Raw genomic sequence first — 20,846 nt, 5'->3', positions numbered from 1 at the left:
CAAAAACTGAGATATAGGATAAGAAACACGACAAAAACGAGAATCATGATAAGGAACATGACGAAAACTAAGAACCAGGATAATAAACAAGACAAAAAGAAGAACCACTATAAGGAACATGACAAAAATGAGAACCAGGGTAACAAACACGACAAAAACTGAGATATAGGATAAGAAACACGACAAAAACGAGAATCACGATAAGGAACGTGACAAAAAGGAGAACCAGGATAAAAAACACGACAAAAACTGAGAAATAGGATAACAAACACGACAAAACCTGAGAAATAGGATAACAAACACGACAAAACATGAGAAATAGGATAAGAAACACGACAAGAAAGAGATTCACGATAAGGGACACGACGAAAAGGAGAACCAGGATAACAAACACAACAAAAACTGAGAAATAGTATAAGAAACACGACAAAACCTGAGAAATATGATAAGAAACACGACGAGAACGAGAATCACGATAAGGAACATGACAAAAAGGAGAACCAGGATAACAAACACGACAAAAACCTGAGAAAAAGGATAAGAAACACGACGAGAAGGAGAATTACGATAAGGAACATGACAAAAAGGAGAACCAGGATAACAAACACGACAAAAACTGAGAAATAGGATAACAAACACGACAAGAACGAGAATCACGATAAGGAACATGACAAAACTGAGAACCAGGATAACAAACACGACAAAAACTGAGGAATAGGATAAGAAACACGAAAAGAACGAGAATCACGATAAGGAACATGACAAAAATGAGAACCAGGATAACAAACACGACAAAAACCGAGAAATAGGACAAGAACGAGAATCACGATAAGGAACATGACGAAAATGAGAACCAGGATAACAAACACGACAAAAACTGAGAAATAGGATAAGAAACACGACAAGAACTAGAATCACGATAAGGAACATGACGAAAATGAGAACCAGGATAACAAACACGACAAAAACTGAGAAATAGGATAAGAAACACGACGAGAACGAGAATCACGATAAGGAACATGACGAAAATGAGAACCAGGATAACCAACACGACAAAAAGTGAGAAATAGGATAAGAAACACGACAAGAACGAGAATCACCACAAGGAACATTACAAAAATGAGAACCAGGATAACAAACACGACAAAAACTGAGAAATAGGATAAGAAACACGACAAGAACGAGAATCACGATAAGGAACATCACAAAAATGAGAACCAGGATAACAAACACGACAAAAACTGAGAAATAGGATAAGAAACACGACAAGAACGAGAATCACGATAAGGAACATGACAAAAATGAGAACCAGGATAACAAACACGACAAAAACTGAGAAATAGGATAAGAAACACGACAAGAACGAGAATCACGATAAGGAACATGACAAAAATGAAAACCAGGATAACAAACACGACAAAAACTGAGAAATAGGATAAGAAACACGACAAGAACGAGAATCACGATAAGGAACATGACAAAACTGAGAACCAGGATAACAAACACGACAAAAACTGAGAAATAGGATAACAAACACGACAAGAACGAGAATCACGATAAGGAATATGACAAAAATGAGAACCAGGATAACAAACACGACAAAAACTGAGAAATAGGATAAGAAACACGACAAGAACGAGAATCACGATAAGGAACATGGCAAAAATGAGAACCAGGATAACAAACACGACAAAAACTGAGAAATAGGATAAGAAACACGACAAGAACGAGAATCACGATAAGGAACATGACGAAAATGAGAACCAGGATAACAAACACGACAAAAACTGAGAAATAGGATAAGAAACACGACAAAAACGAGATTCACGATAAGGAACATGACGAAAATGAGAACCAGGATAACAAACACGACAAAAACTGAGAAATAGGATAAGAAAAACGACAAGAACGAGATTCACGATAAGGAACATGACGAAAATGAGAACCAGGATAACAAACACGACAAAAACCGAGAAATAGAATAAGAAACACGACAAGAACGAGATTCACGATAAGAAACATGACGAAAATGAGAACCAGGATAACAAACACGACAAAAACTGAGAAATAGGATAAGAAACACGACAAGAACGAGATTCACGATAAGGAACATGACGAAAATGAGAACCAGGATAACAAACACGACAAAAACTGAGAAATAGGATAAGAAACACGACAAGAACGAGATTCACGATAATGAACATGACGAAAATGAGAACCAGGATAACATACACGACAAAAACTGAGAAATTGGATAAGAAACACGACAAGAACGAGATTCACGATAAGGAACATGACGAAAATGAGAACCAGGATAACAAACACGACAAAAACTGAGAAATAGGATAAGAAACACGACAAGAACGAGATTCACTATAAGGAACATGACGAAAATGAAAACCAGGATAACAAACACGACAAAAACTGAGAAATAGGAAAAGAAACACGACAAGAACGAGATTCACGATAAGGAACATTACGAAAATGAGAACCAGGATAACAAACACGACAAAAACTGAGAAATAGGATAAGAAACACGACAAGAACGAGATTCACGATGAGGAACATGAAAAAACTGAGAACCAGGTTAACAAACACGACGAAAACTGAGAAATGGGATAACAGAACGAGAATTACGATAAGGAAGATGACAAAACTGAGAACAAGGTTAACAAACACGACAAAAACTGAGAAATAGGATAACAAACACGACAAAAACTGAGAAATAGGATAAGAAACACGACAAGAACGAGAATCACAATGAGGAACATGACAAAAATGAGAACCAGGATAACAAACACGACAAAAACTGAGAAATAGGATAAGAAACACGACGAGAACGAGTATCACGATAAGGAACATGACAAAAATGAGAACCAGGATAACAAACACGACAAAAACTGAGAAATAGGATAAGAAACACGACGAGAACGAGTATCACGATAAGGAATATGACAAAAATGAGAACCAGGATAACAAACACGACAAAACTGAGAAATAGGATAACAAACACGACGAGAACGAGAATCACGATAAGGAACATGACGAAAATGAGAACCAGGATAAAAAACACGACAAAAACTGAGAAATAGGATAAGAAACACGACGAGAACGAGTATCACGATAAGGAACATGACAAAAATGAGAACCAGGATAACAAACACGACCATACTGAGAAATAGGATAAACACGACGAGAAAGAGAATCACGATAAGGAACATGACAAAAATGAGAACCAGGATAACAAACACGACAAAACTGAGAAATAGGATAAGAAACACGACGAGAACGAGAATCACGATAAGGAACATGACGAAAATGAGAACCAGGATAACAAACACGACAAAACTGAGAAGTAGGATAACAAACACGACAAAACTGTGAAATAGGATAACAAACACGAGAACGAGAATCACGATAAGGAACATGACGAAAATGAGAACCAGGATAACAAACACGACAAAAACTGAGAAATAGGATAAGAAACACGACGAGAATGAGAATCACGATAAGGAAGACGACAAAACTGAGAAATAGGATAACACGACGAGAACGAGAATCACGATAAGGAAGATGACAAAACTGAGAACAAGGTTAACAAACAGGACAAAAACTGAGAAATGGGTTAAAAAACATGACAAGAACGAGAATCACGATAAGGAACATGACAAAACTGAGAACCAGGATAAGAAACACGACAGAAAAAGGGAACCACGACAAAAACAGAAGCAGGATGTAAGAAATTGCTTTTATTACTTTGCCCTACATTCTCACTCGTTCGACTTCAATGCGTTTCGTTTCTGGCTTGATAGACTTGTTTATTAACACGCTTTCTTTAGTTGCCATAATTCTTTCTCCCTGGTTTTATATATTTTCTAGCGAAAACGTTAACAGTGTAATTTCAATGACTGATTTTCACTATATATTTGCCATAATAATAGACGCACTCCGCAGCAAGTTCCAAGCACACTGTCTCACTAACTTGTGTAAATATGTGCAAAATTGCAGTTACCAATAAATTTACTTACACCGACACTAAATGTCGGAAATTTTTCTCAATGTTAAACGCTTACCATTCACAGATGTTTCACTTGAGAAATCTTCAGCTTTGCTTCTCAGTGGAATGTGTAGAAGTGAAATTTACATTTCATTTTTGACAGATTCTGTAATCTTTATTTTGCAGGTCTTTGTCCACTACAGGATATTTGCAGTCTACAAGTCGAGAACAAGAGTATCTACATTGAAGAATACTTCAGAAACGTTGCGTGTGAAGTGTTATACTGTGATTTTGTTAGTTGGTAATATGTGGACAATAGTCGGAGATATGTTGTGAAAGAGTGTAATAAGTCTAAGTTTAACTTCATTTAATGAATAATAAATTTTATTGTGATGGATAGTATTTGTTTGTGGAGTCCTATATCTTTCCTTACACCCTCCCTCTAAAAAATTTTTAATTTTCCCGCCAAAAAACTTATAATATATACGCTATATGTGCCTTTTATAGTGGTGCGTGAGGGACTGGTCGCTCTACGCCCTTGCTTGTTGGTTTTTATATGCTACACTAGCGACTTCAAGTGTAGAAAGTATGCATTATAGATGCCACAATGGCGATTTGAACTTAGAGTTTTCAAGCTGAGTTGTAAATGTGGCTATCGTACTTTGGACTAACTTTTCAAGTTCGTTGTGTATAAGTATAGACTACACTGGAGAACTCTACAATAGTTCTCTAGTGTAGTCTATACTTATACACAACAAACAACTTGAAAAGTTAAAGTCCAAAATATGATAGCTTGAAAACTAAGTTCAAATCGCCATTGTGGCAGCTATAATGCATACTTTCTACACTTGAAGTCGCTAGTGTCGCATATAAAAACCAAGTGCAAGGACGGAGAGCGACCATTCCCTCTCAGACCAGTATAAAAGGCACATAAACGTATATATTATAAGTTTTTTGGCGGGAAAATTGTTTCAAACAAAAAGGGGTCCCTTTAGGAAAGGTGACTTATAGGCCAAGCAAAGAACATACACATATATACTCTTCAAACATTTTAATGATATTGCACAATTATTACAAAGTCATACACCAAATATAACATCACTGATTGCAAAAATTTGAAACACTTAACATTCATACACTATTAATGATTTTCTACTCTTCAACTTAAAACATGTAAACACTCAATGAAATTTTCCGAAAACTGAACTTAAAAGCTTCATTTTGCGAAGAAAAATCTAAGTTTAAACAGTATGTACAACATAGAATTTTCAGCTAGTACATTTCTATACTAAGGAATTAAGAATTTCTTGCAGTAAGCTAACATACTGTACACAAAATTTGCAAATATTACTCGTCACAAAAGAGCGAAGATTATTTGTACTTAATTTCATATTTCTCAATTTTTCTGCACTATACCATGATATTAAGGGTAGTTGTTCGTTAAGAGGTTCAAAAATTATTTCTCTTATATTAAACGTTCTCGTCTGAATTTATATACATTATACTAGTGAATATTTTTGTATTCAATGAATAGGTTTACTCCAAACGTGACACCATAATGACCAATAATTTAATTTTAAATGCGACATCTTTGAACCTACATTTTGCAACTTACTGTATTGCGACACTTGATAGAACTACTTCAGCTAGACTTATGTATTTCGTTACTTGACAAAAAAAAGAACTTCATTTACAAGATTCAAGTATGTCCCTAAACAGTAATATTTAGCGGAACCTAACATATTACATTTAATTAAAATTTCTTTGAAATCTGAAACTAAGGAAGAGTACATACAACCAACTACCCTTAAAATACGGTGATAATTATATTCACGAGAGACTATGTGAAATAGCTATTGCGATACACACTTTCTCCATGCATTTCAACTGCATTATGCACATATTAGAATAAAATTCTTAGTTTAAAAGACTTACTGAATACTAATGGCCAGTTTCATCAATCTCTGATAATATTAACAATTATTAAATCTTCCTTTAATTTTACATTCCATTTTTGCTGTTATTAGGGGTAACGGGTTGTTAAATTCTTACATAACAGGTAGATATTTTATTGTCCAAAACTTCTGTAGCAAAACTACTGAAAAGGTGAATTTGAATTAATTGTGCCCGTAAGAAAATGCGTTAATTCATGAGAAAATAAATTTCTTTTTAAATTCAGGCCGTCAAATATTGTCTTTGCTAAAATATTAGAAGAAATCAAGTTAGAATGTTTCGCAAATAGTTATTTTGATGTTTCGGAATTTAAGAGTATGAAGTACCCAGATTAAATATCGTGTAGTGTTTAGGCCGAATAGAAAATGTTAATTTGAATTTTGTAAGGCGTAAAAGAGGAGTAGTAACCTCAGTACTTTTAAAGTCTTGTATTTGTGCATTACACATTCAAATAAATCACATTTTTTATATAAATAAATAAATTTAAAAATAAATATTTCGGTTCTAGTTATACAGATTAAACCTGGATATAACATTTTCTGAATGGCAAGGGATTATTTTTACGCTTTTAATATGCTTCTAAAGACAGGCGCAATTGGATATGACCTACTGATACTTAATCAACACCACTCGTTTTAAAAACTAAATACTTATAGATTACTACTAAACAAGTGAGATGGACTCCTGGAATCTTTTGTTCCAAATAATGGAATGAGATTGATTAATTGCATATCATTTGAACCTACGAGTCTCGTATTTTATTCACCGCAAGTGAATCGTAAAAGAAAATTGAATTTCAGAATTTTATTGACGATAGACTATGGGCGGAGAATATGTTCGAACTCAGCGCAGCATCAGTTTCGTCCGTTTGTTAACAAGATACTAGCAGACAATGGACAAACACAATATTAGTCACAAGGAGACGATGTTGAAACTGGCCATCGTTATGAGATTTAACATTTTTCCAGGGACAATAATGTAACCAGTCATTCGCTAAATAAACTATATATATAATTATGTATATATAATTTATTTCCTGTACTTTATCAGCATTAATTACTATATCGAACCCTAAATAATAAGTATTTCAATATATGGCGAAAGAGAAACTCGCCGACAATCTTTGAGGAATTATAGATCAAACAGAGAGAAACAATTGTTACAGAAAATGTGTTCGATGACATATTCGTCGTGAACTATGCTACCTTCTTAAATACTCATTTCACAACGCTTATGTTCAGTTAGTATGCACATCCCTGTCACACTGCAGAATGTATTTAGTTCTTTTGTTTTTTAAGTGCTCTTCAGTCCCATTTCTCATTCCTGTAACTATGCAGTACGTACGCAGATTTGCTCTGTGTAGTGCGCCTCTCAATTTGTCTTATCACCCATCACTCTGTAGTACATAGGTTTGTTCTTTGTACCACGCCTCTCAGTCATATTCCTGTCACTGTGCAGTACGTACCTAGCTTTATTGTTCAGTGTAGTGCGTCCCTCAATTCGTCCTACCAGCCCTGTCACTCTACAGCACATACTTATTTTTATTGTTCTTTGTACCACGCCTCTCAGTCATATGCCTGTCACTGTGCAGTACGTACTTAGTTTTATTGTTCAGTGTAGTGCGTCCCTCAATTCGTCTCATAATTTCTGTCACTCTACAGCACGTACTTAGTTTTGTTGTTCAGTGTAGGACGTTCCTCAATTCGTCTTACCATCCTGTCACTCTACAGCACGTGCTTAGTTTTATTGTTCAGTGTAGCGCGTCCCTCAATCCGTCCTATCATCCCTGTCACTCTGCAGCAAGTACGTAGGTTTGTTCTCTGCGCCTTCGTTCACTATTATCATCCCTGTCACCTACGTAGGGTTGTGCTGTGTATTGAGCCCTCAGTCAGCCTTATCATACAACAATTCCGAACAACTCTGCCAGAGAACAAATATTAATGATAAAATTTTATTTGTGAGTATATTTACTGGGGATTTGACTTCACGGATTAGTAGTGTCATCGGGTCTATGCTTCTTAACAAAGAATGATTTCCTCTTTGTGAATGATAATTCCTCAATATTTGTCTGAGATATCATGTTACACCTTGTACACCTATATTCGTAACTTATTTCTCATTTAAACTATTTCAATACATTGTGTATTCTATTCTAATACAATAAATTTTGCACTTCAATTCATTAGAGTTAATACATTCGAACCTCAAGCTGATAACACGCCAGTCTTAGTCCTTCTTCACGCCAGTTCTGCTCTTCGGTCTCGTCGAAACTTGTTGTCGTCCTCTGGATCAGGAAGGAACAATCTGAAAGAGAATTTCGAAACAATGTCAATGTTAAGGGAAAAGTACGTTCTATATTTTAGAATTCTCTTTTTCCACTTTCTCGTTATTTGAAGCGCAAAGTATTGCGATTCTGCAAAATTTGTATTTCGAGATACAGTATTCACCAAGTCCAGTTCTTCAACAATCGTGATATCGAGCTAGAAAGCTATTTTGGATCTACTGTTTGTATAGCAATCATGGCGATATTTTTTTCTTCTTTCAATTAATTACCGAAAATGTACCCAAAAATGATTAATAGGAAATTTAATGATGTTAGTAAAAGAATTTTGTGCGAGATCGTGCGTATTTGCTTGTTTTCCGCACAGAACCAATACGCGGTAAGTGTGAAATACCACATTCAGTATTCCCAACGTAACACACACAACAATTTCCCTCTTCTTACCGCTTAAGCGCGACATTCATTTTACTGCTTTAGGCTTTTAACATATTATTTTTAGAGACGTTTAACATAGTAATAATTATAAATTGGAAACTTACCACTGCAATTTCACCTAAATTGCAATGTTAATTATTGTTTTTAAATATTTGCAAAAATTAAGTTAAGTCTACTACTCCACGAAACTTATTGCATTCCTGATACAAGTACCATTAAGGAAGACGTGAAAAAATCAACAAGATTCCAGATGCCGATGTTATTACTGCAATATGTTATATAAATAATATTGTTAAAATATTAAAATGAAAAATAAATCATGACATAATCTTACCGTTTGTTTTAAGTTCGCATTTATAGACTGGGGGAAAAAAAGACAGACGTATATCATGGCCTGCTGGAGTATAGTAAACACAGAAAACATTTTATAGTAACAATGTTGAAGAAAGATATTTTTGTTTTCCGAATTTGCCGTCATTAAACAGAAACCAACATGGAGATTTCATTGCAACTAATTAGAAATTCGTCTTTCAGGTATGTAATAAACGATCTTCGCACAAAATAATGTACGATACACGAGCGGTGTGTTTGTTTTCATGTTCTCGGAAATTAAAAAAGCTCAACTACGTTTTGTTTTTTCAATCTTTTCCTCGAAGTTGAAAACGTCAACATACCGCTCTTGTAACATATATTACTATTGTGTCACTACATGCAATCACACTCAACGGAAATGTTTACAGAGTACATATTTTAGTGATTTTTTTAAATTACAACTACTAGCGGGCAAAATTTAGAATAAATTCTAGTGGTATTTTGGATGCATAATAAATAATTATATATGTCTCATAAGTAGGCCTACATTGAATTGTGAAAATGGTAAAAGAGAAATTACAGCTTGTATCAACTTCGTAAAAATCATTTTCAATAATGTGACACAGGTGTGAACTAATAGCTTTTACTGAATATTTTTATCATTTTTTCAGGATAAAGCAAAATACTGGGGAAGTGGTACACAGAAGCTGAGGAACAGATAAATCATTTATAGTCAAAGTAATTGTGATTCAGAGGGAGACAACCTTGCGCCACTTCCAAATTATCAGCTTGTTTTAAGCATTGCACGTTAATAGTACTTCCTATGATGATAAGGTGGGAGGATTAAGTTTTGTTCGGCTTTTGATAATACAGTACAAATCTACAGAACTTTACCTGAAATGGATTTTCAATAAAATATTTTCTGAGCAGAAGTATTGATGCTACTTTTCAAATACTATTTCCAAGTTTATCCTAAAACTTTCACCGGTGAAACTAATGTAAATTTACTTTCAAATTCTGTATATCACTCGCTACAGTTTATTAATATTTTTAAAATTTAGAATAAATCTGAATCCCACAACTTATCCGTCTCTTATTCTAGGAACATTTGAGGCTTTAGTTTCTGCTTTTATTCTTTTTGTAATCTTATTTTCACTTTGATCTGTATCGCCCCTGTTCTCCTTATATTGTACTTTTCATGTTCTCCTTGTTTTCTGTAAGTTATATTCTTATTTATATCGCCTGTTTTCCTTGTACCCATCTTTTTGTATTCCCTTTGTTCTCCTTGCATTTCCATCGTCTACCTTGTATTCCCTTTTTTCTCTTTTCTCCCTCATTCTCCTTGTATCCCTTCCCGTGTTCTCCTTATATACCCTTGTTTCCCGTTAGTTTTCCTTTATTCCCCTCGTTCTCCTTGACAATTTTAAAGATTGTTTATGGTATTTTGAATCGTAAAGATTGTTTAACAGAGGTGCATCTATGTAAGTGAAGTACGACTCAACGGGTTACACAACGGTTTCATTTAACATCTCACTCACCACCTTTTTTTCGTCACTCAAATAGTGACAATTCATAATACCGATCTCGTGATTTTTCTGTTATAGCTCTTTTTCTTAATTGTTCTGCTTCTACCAACATTTCGTTAGGAATTTCAATGCACTCCATTTCTACAAATTAATCTCAGACAAATCCATTGGTAGTAAACACTTTTGTTTTACTTCCCTAACATAGTAACCGATTATGACGTTTTCCCTATCATAGTAACTGATTAAGACGTTACTCAATTGTTATTTTACCTACAAATTCTCAATAATTTCTTTTTCAACAACATTCAAAATACAATTATTAATTTATTTTCTCTTAAGATATAAGATTCAAAATACCATAAAATGTTATACAATACACGACCGTTGTAAGAACACAACATTTTCACTAGATAACTAAACTCGCTGTCGATCGTTCAGATAATTCCATGTTCTGCATATCATTCTTGTAACTTAAATAATTATCAAATAATTGCATTGCCATTTCTAGCAGTAATTTTGAAAATATCTGTTGGGCATGAATCTCCCATGTCCTATTTTTAAACAAGACCAGTAATAATTGAAATTATATAAAATTAGTCCAAGATTAATAATTTTAAAATCGTCCATATTTTTTTACTGGCGCTCTCGGTAAAAGGGTGCCTGTTATACAGGGCGGAATTCTGTGGAATGGGAAATTGCGGGGATAAATGATTTGTTGTTTTCAAAACCTGGTATTTCGCTCAAAAACCGATTTTGACGAAATAACATAATGAACATATTTATTACATTTTGAATCAAATGCTAAATTTATTTTTTGCCAATTCCTACTATTTGTCACTGGAAAATGATATTTAAATGTATGATTTATTTTCTAAGACCTATTTTTTGTTTTTCAGACAAAATCTATTATCTGATATTTCAACCCATTTATGCCCAAGATTTTTTTTTGTTATTTTTCATCATTTTTCCACCGCCATATGAAATTGAAATGGAAGTTAATTATTATGCTGCAGGCTCCTTTGATTTTTCTAGTACACACAGCAATTAAATAAAAGTTAATTTTGTAACTCATTCCTTTGCATTTTTGCAGAAAAAAATGCTAATGCAGACTGTTGCGAAAACGCAACACTAGGCAGATAATTTAGAAATTGTTGGTAAACTTGAATTATTCCAACACATTTCGCATATAGAATGGTATAAAATACTATATCTGCAAAATTATAATAAACACGCATTTTTTAAATTGGTTCGTATCTTAAAGCCGGCAATTTTTCTCATTACTGTTAAAATAAAGTGAAATAGCAAGTTGTGGAAACAAAACCCTCAAATTTTGGTCTGCAAACTTACCATGCATGTTCGCTGCCAGGAGATGTCCGGAGTTGCATCACGTCCTTGTCTGGGCGCCATTTGACTACGCAGGAGATGGTCCACATCTTCCATAAGAGTTCCGCCGGAGACTCAACAGCTACTCCATGAATGTCCTCGGGTTTCTGAAACAAGACAGATGACAACATTCGTTAAGTTTCTTTATAAGTTATGTAACAGCAAGCTACTGAAACTATATTGGCGGCAGCAGATATATTAGAGTTTCAAAAATAAAAATAGTCTACTCATGTTGAAGCCTTATTTTGTCCTACTGTATTGCCCTGATTATAAATTACATTGGTAATTTTATATAAGACGTGCACCTGGTTGAATGTAGTAAGTCTTAACAACTTTTTTATCTTAGAGTCAAATGTTAATGATTTTTAGTGACTTTTATATGTTAGTTCTAGGTTTTTATACTAGGTGTCGCCATGATTTTCTTTCGATTTGATTGGTTATAGTTATCAATTGTTCTAGAATTTTCGTTAATTTTGAATGGGCAATCACGTAAGTTCTTGGTTGTTTGACGTGACGTGGTGTTTTATTGTTTCTGATGGATAAAGCCATTGAAAGTTTGCCATTTTAAGATATTTTTGTGAAAGATGTGTGAAAATAGAACAGAGTATTATATTCTGTGTCGATTTTGATTTAGTTCTTTCGCTAGAGAATAAGAATTGTATCGAAAACTGTGGTTTTAAAATAATTATTTACATGATATTCCGTATAAGTTAAGGTGTAATGAGTATTCGAAAAGAATTTCATTTTGTGTAAATACATGGTTTAATTATGCGAAGTTGAACTGTACGACAAAGTGCCGGTTTAGTTCTTTGCTGCCTACGTGGTTTAAGTTTAGATTGCCTTGAAGCCTGTGTCATATACTGGAAGTGAAGTGGTCTTTGAAGACATCAATGAGGATTGAATTTTGTTTGATAAGGTGATGAAATTATTATGTTTTGTTATGTATTTGAGTGATTTTTTTGGGTAAAGTGTGGATCAAAACTGCCAGAGAATGCTGCCAACTATAAGAAGTTCGAATGCTACAAACACAAAAAAATAATAATAATAAAAGATAGAAAATTGAAAATGTTCATTTTCTTGAAGTATTTGTTCTTTCCTAAAAATGTGAATGTATGTTTGATTTTCCATCTTTGATTTTCTGAGGTTTAGTGGCATTTGAACTTCATAGTTGGCAGGTCGTTTTTGGTAGTTTTCGTCAGCCATGTTGGATTTCGCCCGTCTTCTAGGAAATTACCATTAAATTACTCCTATTGTTTTATTATTGGTAATTCTACTACCATTAAGCTGCTGTCAAGAAGTGAAAATCTAATCTAATGTAAAATATCTAAAGAGATGTAAAAAATCTAGATTGATATATTGTTGTAATGTTTAATCAAAGCGCCCTGCTCTAATGAAAATGATGTTCTCAACAAATTTGATATATTTGTATGTACAAAAACATACTCTATTGTAACATGATCAAATAAAATTTAATTTGTTCTATTCAATGCATTGTATTTTAATTAATTACATCATAATATACACCAACCTTAAACTGATGACGTTCTTTCCGAAGTCCTTCACTTCATACTAGGCCTATCTCTGCTCCTCGGTGTCAGGAAAATCTGCGATCATCTTCGCGCGCATGTTGAAGCTCTCTGGAACAGCAATTATAACAGAATGTAAGTATAATTTTAAGTTCTTCTAATTGGTTACTTCACAACGTTTAACCAACTCGTGGTTATCTAGCGTCTGACTGGGACGAAGGTGAAAATGCTATCAAAATGAGTCCAGAGTCCAGCACCGGAAGTTACTGAGCATCTGATCTTAAAGGGTTGAGGGAAAACCCCGGAAGAATCTCAACTAGGTAACTTGTTCCAAACAGTATTTGAAGCCAGGCCCGCTCGTTTCACGGTCAGACGTGTTAACTTCATAGAGATGGGCATAATTTTGAGTGAAATATAGGTTGCATCCGCCAAATTACTCAAGGAACGACCACTCTTATAAATTGAGGGAAAGAAGACAGAGGACGGACACTGGAAAGTTTTCTTTTCTCAATCGTACTATCAGGGACTGGAATGCTTTACCTGCAGACTTAATAAAGGCTTTACCAACAACCAAAAATGTATTTAAAAATAGGCTCAAGGACTTTATTAATAGAAGATAATTATACACAGTATTTAAAGGGTGTAATTGATATTTTGTTATTGAAGTGTTCTATCAGTGAAGAATTATGTTGTGTCACTGAAGTGTGTTGTGTCAGTGAAGTGTGTTGAGTAGGGGAAACGTGTTCCTGTCAATGAAGCTTTATAGTTTATAGTGGCAGTGCAAAGTATTTGAACAGTGAAATGTTTTTGAAGTGTTAGTGAAATCAGGATAGAATCAGTGAAATGTGTCGTAGTTCCAGTGCAGTGAGTGAGTTGACAGCGAAATGAGTGTAGTGTTGAAAGGTACTTGTGCAGATATGAACATATCATACTCGTGGGTTTTAGTTCGAACATAGTTTTAAGGTACAAATTAGATTTACTTTAAATGTTATCTTAAGTGATCGTGCTTCATTTAATTTAGGATGTTCCCTGTTGTTATTATTATTATTATTATTACTATTATTATTATTAATTATTCTTAGTATTAATTATTAGTATTATTATTAATTGTATTTTTTATTAATTGTGTTTATTATTGTCTTTATTGAGTGTAATTCGTTACCACTGCCACCGGGTATATACTCATTGCAGTGTGAATAAATACATACATATATTCTCTGTTTTAGAATTCAGAAGTTCCCCGAGAAAACCTGCTCCACACAGTTCGTTCTCCACAGACTTGTTTCAGACAATTTTTCACCCCATCTAGAATCTTGACTGTTCATGTGTTCTCTGATATCTTTCATGTTCTTTCATCAGTCCCTATTAGGCCTACGATTTACCAATGAAGTCAATATGACAAGCTAGTTTCTACAATCAATCCTTTTACAATTTAAGTCTAATGCAAAATGTTTGAATAATAATCGATAATACTTATACTTGAATGAACATGTGCACGTTCTCTTTACAATTACTGTTTTCTTTCTTCTAAATTTACCTTCAAACTTTTCATACAACAGCAATGAGCGGATAGGCCGACATATTATAGTGTAATGAGTTCTTAGCATATGGAATTCCTAGCCAATATAAGACTCTTGAAATTAAACTTCGAGCAAGGAAAGACGCTGGTATGCCATGAAGAAACTTTACTTATTTGATGTAAATTTTAAAATACAGACCTACAGCTTTCCCCAACACTACACTTAATTTATGAAATAGACTATTTTTCTTGAGATAAAAGGGTTGAAAAAGAATTTGAAAATAATAGTTAATTTACATTAGACATAACTTAATAAGAATAATTTCTGATATTGCAGTAAGGATAAAGGAACAACTATTTTCAGATAAAAAATATTAAGTCTGTTGTTTCCGACAACTATATGAAAATATTCCACTTTTTTAAATAATTTATTGGAAATTCAATGAGCTAATTTATACTAACTAATCAAAACAAAATTTCAATTAGATACATTGAAATGACTCGACATTAATTACGAATAAATGTAAGTAGATCGCAAAGTATCAAGGAAACTATGATAAGTTTTGAAAGACAGCCACCTCGGTCTCCATACTTACCAGTTCATACATGTTTCCTTACGGAGCAGTAGTCCGAAGTCGCCCGTCTGGATGCCAGTCGACCGCCCAGGTGGTTAAACCCAACGAGAATCGCCCATCTTCTGACCGAGTAGCTCCAGATAACCACTCCAGAGATGTCCCTGAATTCCTGAAACAAAACAGATGACAAATTCAGTTCAAGTTTCCACACAAGTGGTTTAAATTCTTGTAAACTTTGCAATATGAACGTATGGAAACTGAATTGGTTATGACCTATAAATTTTGGTATTGCGTTGCAAATTACATATTAAATTACTACGGAGAGATCCACAATATGCTCATGAAAATCTGCCATGATTCAAGGCAACTGTTTCCAGTGTATTTTTTTAATTTCAAAATAAAAATAATTATTATTTCTTAGTTGCTTATATAACGATGCGGTAATTTGCTAGGAGACGCCGTTGCATATGGACCACTTTTACACCAAACTAAAATTTGTTTTTGCAAGATATACTAAAACCCTAAACTGACCTAACCTAACCTTTTCCTTAATCTGTGACAGGTTAGGCTAGTGTTTTAGTATCCGTTTATACACTAAGGTAGGACGCTAGTATGCCATGATGGAATTTTACTTTGTTGTAAATTTTAAAATATAGGCCTATAGCTTTCCCCAACACTTCAGTTATGAAATAGACTATTTTTCTTGATATCAAAGAGTTGAAAAAATTTGAAAACATAAGTTAATAATTTAGGTTAGGCATAACTTAAGTACCATTTCTGATATTGCAGAAAGGATAAACGAACAACTATTTTCAGATAAAAAATATTAAGTCTGTTTCCGAAAATTATATGAAAATATTCCACTTTTTGTAAATAATTTATCTGAAATTCAATGAGCTAATTTACAGTAACTAATCAAAACAGAATTTCAATTAGATACATTCAAATGACTCGACATTAATTACGAATAAATGTAAGTAGATCGCAAAGTATCAAGGACACTATTAATAGGTTTTAAAAGACATTAGCCACCTCGGTCCCCATACTTACCAGTTCATGCTCGTTTCCTTGTGGAGGTGTGGTCTGAAGTTGCCTGTCATTTCCCATCTGGATGCCAGTCGACTGCTCAGGTGATTGTGCCTCCTTCTGTATCCTATCTTCTCTTCTGATCGATGTCTCTCTAGAGTACTACTCTAGAATTGTCCCGAGGTTCCTGAAACAAGAGAGATGAAAATACTGATATGTTTCCAAACAAATGTTCTAAATTCTAGTTCAACTTTGAAATATGAACGTAACTTATATAAACTACATCGATGTAGGCCTAATTGTAGACCTATTTCGAACACCTTATTCCTTTATCACGTAAGCCTAAAGATTTAATATAACTGGAAGAATGTAAATTCGCATGTTACAAGGAAATTTTACCCTTTCCTTTTTTTATTTTTAGTAGATTATTAGGCAGTTACTTGCGATTTTGTACGTAGGCTATGTCAGACAAAAATTTGAAACTACGAACTCTAATTAAGGTCCAATCCTTGAAGAGTTTAAATTAATGTAATGTTTTCCGTAACTCAAGTATCGAAGGTAATAGAAAAATACGGTTTACGGATACGAAAGCAGCATAGCCTAAAAAGTATAAATTAGGAATTTTCTATAGCTCGCGACGCTGAAGGTTTTTTGACGAAACAGTGCAAAAAGTGTAATTTTCAGACATTATAATTTGGAATGTGCAAAATTCGTATAGAACATCAAATGATTTGGAAACATATTAGAAAATAGGTAAACATTGGAAAGAATTGATCGGTGTTTGTAACCTAATAGTGATTATTTAACACTTGAAATAAGAAGGTAGAACATTTCAAAATATAACACGAAACGCACATTTTACTTCAATTAATATCATATGCAAAGCATACAATAAGCCTAAACTAACCTGTCACAGATTCATGTATGTAAATCATACCAAAAACCATAACTAACCTAACCTGTCATATTCATATATACAAGGCATATGAAAAGCTTAAAGTAACCTGACCTAATCTGTCACAGATTCTCGCACTGGAGAACTTAGAAAAATTCAGGTTGGATGTTTCAGTGTCACGTGTTATGGAAAAGCCTAAATTATATATTTCGTAATTATTTACTTCGGCGACACAGTTTGTATCCACTATTTCTCCTCTTCGTACTTCGTGACTTCCATCCAGTTATGCTTTCGAATACTCCCTATTCTCCAGAAGTTTGGTTAGGTTGTGTTGGGCTAGTCTGGGCTGGTTAGATTGAGCTAGGTTAGGTTACTTACATTATTCACTGTGTGAATCATTCAACACTTATATCACTCTCGTAGAGATGTCTCAAGTGACAAAGGTAATAGAAAAAATACGGTTTTAAAACCATTGAAATATTTTTACATATTGCTCAGCCCCCCGTCAGATATCCCCTCAACTAACCCACTAACCTTGTCACATAACTTGTAAAAGACCGGTATCACCTCAAATTATCATATATTGAGAAACTAAGTGAATTAGATTGAATGCAGGCTTAATAAGAACCAATATTGAAAAATATCACATCAAAAATTAGTAGGCAGACAGTCTAGTAATAATCTGTACAACAGAATTATGGAAATGATACTCCATATTATGAATATAATTTGTTTCAATTTTAATTGGGAATTTAACAAACTTAATACGATTGTGATTAGAACCGAATTTGGATAAACTAGGGTGAGGTAGTTCCTTCATACTCAGCTTACACACCTAGCATAAAAGTATGAATCTGTGACAGGTTAGGTTTGCCTAGTTTAGCTTTTATTATGCCTTGCGCGCACACACACACACACTTCACATTAATCACGAATGTCAATAGATATCATAATCTCAGTCTCCATACTTACCAGGTTATGTACGTTTGCTGGCAGGGGCTGTGGTCCGAATTTGCCTGCCATCTCCCGTCTGAATGCCAGTCGACTGCCCAGGTGGTTGAACCCAACGAGAATCGTCCATCTTCTGACCGAGTAGCTCCAGATAACCACTCCAGAGTTGTCCCTGAATTCCTGAAACAAAACAGATGACAAATTCAGTTCAAGTTTCCACACAAGTGGTTTAAATTCTTGTAAACTTTGCCATATGACGTATGGAAACTGCACTGGTTATGACCTATAAATTTTGGTATTGCGTTGCAAATTATATATTAAATTACTACGGAGAGATCTACAGTATGTTCAAGAAAATCTGCCATGATTCAAGGCAACTTTTTCTAGTGTATTTTGTAATTTTAAAATAAAAATAATAATTATTATTACTATTATTAATTTTTTTTTATTTAACGACGCTGTATCAACTACTAGGTTATTTAGCGTCCATGAGATTGGTGATAGCGAGATGGTATTTGGCGAGATGAGGCCGAGGATTCACCATAGAAAAAAAAACCTCGGAAAAAACCCAAGCGGGATCGAACCCGCGCCCGAGCGCAACTTCAGTTCGGCAGGCAAGCGACTTAACCGACTGAGCCACGCCGGTGGCTATATTATTATTATTATTATTATTATTATTATTATTATTATTATTATTATTAATAATTACTCCATTACTGCTAATTTGCTACGTGTAGGAGTTACAGTCGAGATAAAAAGATTGAAATGGCGAAACAGTGGTAATATAATTCTGTAAAAGCTCCAGTAAACTATAAGGAAAAAAACTGTCCACCATGTGCACCGTTTCATAACAAAATCTGGAGAATGTCGAAGAGATCAATTTTTATTATTATTATTATTATTATTATTATTATTATTATTATTATTATGGTTAAACGAGCGTGGAGCTGATTCTGCCGATTTTGGAATAGATACCGACGCACTTAGGTTAGGTTAGTTTAGGCTTTTATTATCCCGTCAAGATGAAGGTGAAAGCGACTGAGTAATTTTTTGTTTTCTACGTTGGCAGTTGAAGTACGTCGGTGTCTATTCCAAAATCGGCGGAATCCGCTCAACGCTCGTTTCACCTGATTACTATTATTATTATTATTATTATTATTATTATTATTATTATTATTATTATTATTATTATTATTATTAATCCTCGTAATGAACAAAATGTTGCATTAGGAATAATTTTGGTATCAAGAATTATAAAAACTATATCACGTAAATTATTTTCTAATAACTACCTAGTAACCATTCTTGAATTCGATAAATGAAACCGTTCCATATCGTATTACAGTGGCATCGAAATATATTTTTAATGTATTTAAGTACAATATTTACGAATGTATTAGGTTGGAAACTCAATTTCATCCCGTGAATTGTGAAGTAAAAATGCGAATTAACAATTATTGATATGCATTATGTCTGTGAATGAATTGAAAATATTTGATAGATTCTTACGCTAACAGGGAATATTCCTTTTCAATTTCGACTTAGATTGCGTTCAATTTTAATTGATAAATTACTGTAAGTCTAAAGGCATTTAAAACATGGTTATAGAAAATGTGATCCAGCATTTTGATTATAGTTGAGAAACGATTTGAGCCTCAGAAAAAAATTATTATTATGAGTCACATAAATCATACGGCTTTCCTAAACGGAAATACAATATTACGTCGCTAATACAACCGCCATGATCGCTGATAGAGATTTCTGGGCTAACTCAATATGTCTTTACTTATACGGTTTCCTTTACGAGTTTATTTAATTTTCCTATACGAATATACTTAAACTTACATTAACGAGTAATTCGAGATGAAAATTCAATATTATTAAACGCTTTAGATGTAAAGTACAAGTAATATTTTATCTCAAGTCAAGCCTCAAATATAAAAACTACATTTCCGTGTCTATTACTTTGTCAAGTTATCATAAATTGCGTTATTGCCTTGAAATAAATTATTATTTTATTGAAACACAGTGCCCTAACAGGGTTACAAAACAATTATTTTAAAGTTTTGACGCTCAGAAAAGGGAAATGCTGTAGTTACCTCATGGAATGCACAGCCAGTCCGTCCACATTACTAGTTGTCGCTCGACTAAACAGAGATCATTTCAAAATCACCTCAGGCAGATGGCGTTTGTGTGCTGCTTACAATTCAGCCAATCACAATGCAAATATTCAATACTTCTAGAAACTTCTTTAGCGTTGTTTACTAGAATCGTACCAAGTACAGTATAACACAAAAGTGAGAGCATTTTAATATAATACAGAGGAACAAATGTATATTACTTGAGTATTTTTTCCGATGTAATTAACTTTAAATACATTTATTAAATTGTGTATACGACTCTCTTTGAAAACCTGACTTTTAATAAGACATTGTAAAACAAAATGAAACTGCAGTCTATCTAAATC

The 20,846-nt window shown here is 33.7% G+C and overlaps 1 long non-coding RNA gene across 1 annotated transcript; it reads right to left on the bottom strand.

Moving 5' to 3' along the window:
• Positions 1–16,588: 16,588 nt before the first annotated feature.
• LOC138702692 (uncharacterized) lies at positions 16,589–20,532 on the bottom strand. The gene is made up of 3 exons (XR_011332861.1): positions 20,479–20,532; positions 18,401–18,559; positions 16,589–16,720 (listed from the first exon to the last, which is right to left on the bottom strand). It is a non-coding gene; the product is annotated as an uncharacterized lncRNA (long non-coding RNA).
• Between the last annotated feature and the right edge of the window lie 314 nt (positions 20,533–20,846).

This window comes from Periplaneta americana, chromosome 7 (assembly GCF_040183065.1).
Source record: "Periplaneta americana isolate PAMFEO1 chromosome 7, P.americana_PAMFEO1_priV1, whole genome shotgun sequence".
NCBI lineage: Eukaryota > Metazoa > Arthropoda > Insecta > Blattodea > Blattidae > Periplaneta > Periplaneta americana.
The sequence above is the reverse complement of the archived record's forward strand: the minus strand, read 5'-3'. Positions and strand labels throughout refer to the sequence as shown.